At 39.3% G+C, this 5,822-nt stretch overlaps 1 protein-coding gene across 3 annotated transcripts in view; it reads right to left on the bottom strand.

Moving 5' to 3' along the window:
• Positions 1-5,822, bottom strand: part of Gpc5 (glypican 5) — a 1,281,045-nt gene that overhangs the window by 665,427 nt on the left and 609,796 nt on the right. The gene's annotated exons all lie outside the window — the stretch shown is intronic.

The raw sequence follows: 5,822 nt of genomic DNA, 5'->3' as shown, positions 1-5,822 counted from the left end.
GGGTATAGGGGACATTCAGGATAGCATTTGTAATGTAAATGAAGAAAATACCTAATAAAAAATAGGGAAAAAACATAAAAAAGAAAAATGTTGCAAATAAAAGAACATCACATGTAAAAATTTAAAAAAAGATCGTGTTCTCCAATATCTTAAAATTTATGTATGTTTGTAAATAACTCCTTGAAAAAAACTGACTGTCATAAATATTGAATACTTCTGTAAAAAAAGGAAAAAAAAATCAGTGTCAGGGCATCTTGAGAACATTGACTTTTGGCACAGACAAGACTTTCCTCGCAGCCTACCCCTCTCCTCCCAGCGTTCAGTGGCATGTCTGTGTTTAGACGCTCCCTCGCTCACTCTTGCTGTCCTCAAGGTGAGCTACCAACGCAAAACAGTATAGAGTGCTTCTCCTGGCTCATCGTCCTGGAGTACAAGATTTGGGAAAGTTTGGAGTCTTTCTAAGAAATACCAACTCAAGGAGAACTAGAAGGAGGAAGAAGAATGCAAGCACACAGTCCTCGCTGGAGAAAGCACTGCACTGAGGGACAGCTTTGACAGTAAATAATCCGGCACTACTTCCAGTCTGCTATTTCTGAATCGTGATTCAGGTTACTGAAGTGATCCCTTGCTGTTCCTGACAGTCTATCTGCAGCCTGCTGCCCGGCATCCACCCTGCTGTGATGGACCCATATCTCACAGAATCATAAACAAAACTAACTGTATCTTCCTTAAGTTGCCCTTGGGGCTATGGTGTTTTAGCACATCAATAGAAATTAACCAAGACAGCATTCATACCAGCACTGGAGCAGTATAAACTTGAGGTCTGGGTACTGCAACACAAACCATTCAGATACCAATCTCAGTCAAATAGGGATGGTTTTTTAAACCATTGTTCAAAGATTAAACAATCATGTCCACAGGACAGATTTGGGAGCTGACTGTGACATCAAGTCAAGATCCTATAGGGCTTTTTAAGCATGAGATCTACAAATATCTGTGCTAAGTTATTCTACCAATCAGCACTTATGGATAGGAGACTTGCTTAGGAACATGTCATTGTTGTACACTTATCCTGCTCCCATTTGTTGGGGTACTCAACTGTGGCAGCGTTCTTGCCTTGTCCAGCATTCATATATTAACTTGTCATCCAGGATGAGCCTTGTTTAATATTCATGTCTGAACTGGCCAAGCAGGAAGTCAGTTCCCAAGGAGGTCCTAGAAACTTAAACTTTACTTGACCCCTACTCAAAATAGAATTCGTATTCCAAATAGTTTCTTACATTGGTGCAGGTGTCTCTCTTATGTTGGGATCCATCCAAGGGGGAGCTTATACAAGTAAATACCATAAAAAGTTCATACACAGGTGTAGGAAGTCCTGCTGGGTAGTTGGTTTGGGTCCAATCCTGTTGTGGCTAAGTATACAAATCAGTTCTAACTGACTTACGTTGTGATTGGTTTGCAAGTCCAGCAAAGCCCAGAACCTCCTAATAAGAGCAGTAACAGCAAATGAGAACATTTCCTTATAACATTAGTAACAGCACCAAATAGCAACCTAACCAGGTAGCAGTCACCTAGGCCTTAACACTGAGATCAAGGATCACTCCTGTGTACCTTTTGGTTTTTCTCTTGTTATAAAACCATTGAGGTTCAGTCATGGAAACTCCACTCATATGAGTTTAATCCAGAGCATAATTCCAAAGACCCACTCATTAATACCAAGTCAGATTAGTCATTACCCCCTTAATATGCCACAGTGGGATTTAATCTTAACACATAACACCCTAAGAGACCTCCACACCACTACCCAAACTGCAGCAACATTTCTTATTACCACAGCAAGTGCAAGGACAAGAGGTAGAAGCATCCTAGTCATGAATAGAACAGTGTCACTCCAGTGAATTCTGTCCTGTACACACTACGGGAGGAGAGTCTGGTCTGCACTGCTTACTGTAGATCCATGATAACAGCCGGCCCCTATCCTTTTGCGCTAGGATGTTTTTCATCATAATGGACAGAGTAGTGGTCTCTGTTTAAAAAAATCCTTATCTTCTCCTACAGAGCTGAGTATGTAAATACAGTTTACTTCTACCTTACTGCCAACCTCTCTCGTGACTTGTACAGTAGAAAAACTATATATACCTGATTAGCTACGCTAGTTTCTACATTTTACAGCATGAGGGGTTAGCGCCTCAGATTCTATATTAGCACATGTTGAGCAATGCATTTTTCACCACATTTAGAGTTCTTAAGCATGGTGAGTGGTTTGTAGTCAATTTCTACTTAATTCTTTATTAATGAAGAAATTCTAACTTAGATTTTCTTTGATCTCCTTTTTACAATTTCTTTTTGTTTTTTGTTTTGTTTTGTTTTTTGTTTTTTGTAAAGCAATATATGCATTGTAATTTCAAGTATGGAAGGCCTTTCCTAAAGAGCTTGTACTATGAGATGCAACTGAGTTTTAGGATCAATTGTTCATGTTAGCTGTAATATTCACTTTTTCAGTTATTTTTCCCCAGTTAGATCTCAAAGTATAATTTTAAACTAAGAAATTCTCCAGTTTCCCATAGTGTCATGTAAGAGCTCTTAATTCTAGCAAACTATTTTATGTATTATGCAGCTACTTTTCTTGAAAGTTTATATTGTTTATTCCAGTGTACCTTTGAGATATCAATTGAGTTAAATAAATATTTATTATTTACTATTTCTTAGCCCATGACTGTACCAGGAATAATAATAGTGAAAAAAAAAGACAAACCCCCAAATCGCACAGTTTTCTAATACTATATCACAGTTATATTTAAATCCAGAGCTATTAACCTTTAAAGTATTAATCTGAAAGCTATTCAGTGAAGAAATACAACTTTCTATGAAACATAATACACACTCTATTTGCAACAAAATTAAAATATTCGATGGTTTATGTTTTGGTTTATTTACAAGGATTTCCAAATTCACATATATATTTAAAAAACAAAAATGTCATTTTATTCTTTTTGTTCACAGCATAGGTATGGTGTTTCATAAATCGTATCTCTGAGGCTTGCTGACCTTTATGTATTCAGTTTCTTCCCCGTGTTTACAATTTGACTGTGCCATAAAGGTGTTGCCATTAACCAATGAAAATAAACACCGAAAGGTCAGTGTATGCCTTATAATGGCTGCTTTCAAAAAAAAAAAAAATGTGCAAGGCATTCAAATTCTGTCATATATTTGCAAGTCCGAAAGTGTAAGATAAATCCATAGTGACATAAATGAGCCTCTGACTCCACATAAAATGTGTGACAAACATGGTCAGGAACCCCATCTACCTGTGTTTTCTATTTTAATATATTAAGGCCAGTTGCCAGAGTTCCAGCAAACTGGATATAGGTACAGGAGACACTTCTGTTTTGTATGTCATAAAACATGATATTCTTGAAAATATTTTCAAACAGAAAGCTTCAAACATACAATTTGTACATATTTGTAAACTAGCCTATGTATATATGTTGGAAGTGCTTGAAAGTACTTATAATTTATGTTCCGGTAGTTATTTGTTTTATCTCTTAGTTATGAGTACCTGATGAGTATATGATGAGCCACTTTGATTTCATCAATAAATTATTTCAATGTGTGATGAAAACAAAACTTGTATAAGAGGGAACATCTTTCTTTCTACATGATAAATTTGATGAGGACATACATATCTGTTTTGTTTCCAGGGGCACTTTAATTATCACTTGTGAATAGCATGTAGTAATCTCCTGTGTTTATGGGGGAAAAAAAACTCTGTTATTTACCAAGTGGATACAACATCCAGTCTCTCAAAATGTGACTCTCTAGTGTTGGTGCAGTTCTATTCTCCTCAGCATCTCTCTTCTCCGTATCATTTCTTCCCATCTGGAACTTAGGAGCCCTTACCTTCTAGTTCATCACATAACATAAAGTAAGCCATGGGACACTGAACTCACTCTACCTTGCTGGAGAAGACTAGAGTTTATAATTTTCTTCTGTGTTTAAGCACCTACTAATCCATCTCGCTTGAATTGCTATTGGGTTTATTGACCCAATCATGGTAATTACAAGCATACTTTCATATTGATAGGCTTAAGGTTGTGATATAAAAGACAATTTGTTTGTATGTTTGAAGTCTCTGTCTGGCTTAGTTCACACAATATATAGAATATCTCTTCCATCCCTTATTCTACAAATAAGAAGATGATGGGATTCCAACCTCTGTGCGGCTGGGGAGCATCCATTGTGAACATGTAATGTATATTGTTTATACTAATCAAAATGTTGGCACAAAGTCTGATTCTCTATCACAGCTGTAGTTACTAGTGTTACAATAGTTATTTAAAAAGGCAAGGGTGTCATTGCTGTTTTAATTTCATATCCTTCAGAAGAATAGCTTGATAAAATGACAGGCTTCTATTTAGAATTTTTAAGTAAAGTCCATATTCTTCATCATGGTTGTATTAACTTACAATCCCTTTAATATTAGGTAAGGAGTCTCTTTGTCAATAGCTTCATAGCATTTATTATTATATTTTAAATAAGAGTGGTGCTGCATCTTTGCTCCTGTATGCCCAGGCTCCGGTCTTTGTCCAGGAGATAGCGGACTGCTACACAGCTTCTATGACAGACTGTATTTCTGTCTCCAGACATCCGGGAACCATCCCCACCAGATGAGAGGTGTCCTCCTGGGAGCACTCTCACTGCCTGAGCTGGTAAGGGAGCCATCTTTGCTCCTGTATGCCCAGGCTCCACTCATTGCCTGGGAGAGGGCAGACTGCAGAAGCAACATAACTTCTGGGACAGACCCCATTTCTGGCTCCAGGCATCTGGGCACCATCCTTGCCAAAACAGAGTTGTCTGCCCGGGAGCTCTCTCACTGCCTGAGCTGGTAAGGGAGCCATCTTTGCTCCAGTGCGCCCAGGCTCCAGTCTGCACTGGTGAGAGTGTGGACTACAGAAGCTATACAGCTTTGGGACAGACAAGCAATCTAGCTTCTGGGACAGACCCTCTTTTGGGCTCCAGACATTTGGGCACCTTCACCCCCAGAGGAAAGGTAGCCACCCGGGAGGGCTCTGTCTGCCAGAGCAGGTAAGAGAGATATATTGTGTCCAGGGTCCCTTGGAGTCTAGCCTGTGCAGGTGAGTGTGAAAACTGCAGAGGTGACACATCTTCAGGGACAGGCCCTGTTTTGGGCCTACATCTTCAGCCAGGAGGCAGATCTGAACGCCAGGGCTCTGTGCACATTCCCTGCAAAAGGAGAGCTTGCCTGCAGAGAGTACTCTGACAACTGAGACTCAGGAGAGAGCTGGACTCCCAAGACTGCTGACAGAGGCTACCAGAATCACAGGAGGAACAAGCTCCAACCAGAGACAACTAACTCCAGGGGTTAACAGAAAGGCAAACATAGGAATCTTACTAACAGAAACCAAAACCACTCACCATCATCAGAACCCAGCACTCCCACTTCAGCAAGTCCTGGACACCCCAACACAAGACAAAGATTTAAAGCATACCTCATGATGCTGGTAGAGGACTTTAAGAAGGGCATTAATAACTCACTTAAGGAAACACAGGAGAAGGCTGCTAAAGAGGTACAAGTCCTTAAAGAAATAAGGAGAGTGGTGCTAAATAGATAGAAATCTTTAAAGAAACACAGGAGAACACAACCAAACAGGTGATGGAACTGAACAAAACCATCCAAGACCTAAAAAGGGAAGTAGAAGCAATAAAGAAAACCCAAAGTGAGACAACTCTGGAGATAGAAACCCTAGGAAAGAAATCAAGAACCATAGATGTGAGCATCAGGAACAGAATACAAGAGATGG

Source organism: Mus pahari, chromosome 8 (assembly GCF_900095145.1).
Source record: "Mus pahari chromosome 8, PAHARI_EIJ_v1.1, whole genome shotgun sequence".
NCBI lineage: Eukaryota > Metazoa > Chordata > Mammalia > Rodentia > Muridae > Mus > Mus pahari.
Note: the sequence above shows the minus strand (reverse complement) of the source record. Positions and strands in the feature narration are given on the sequence as shown.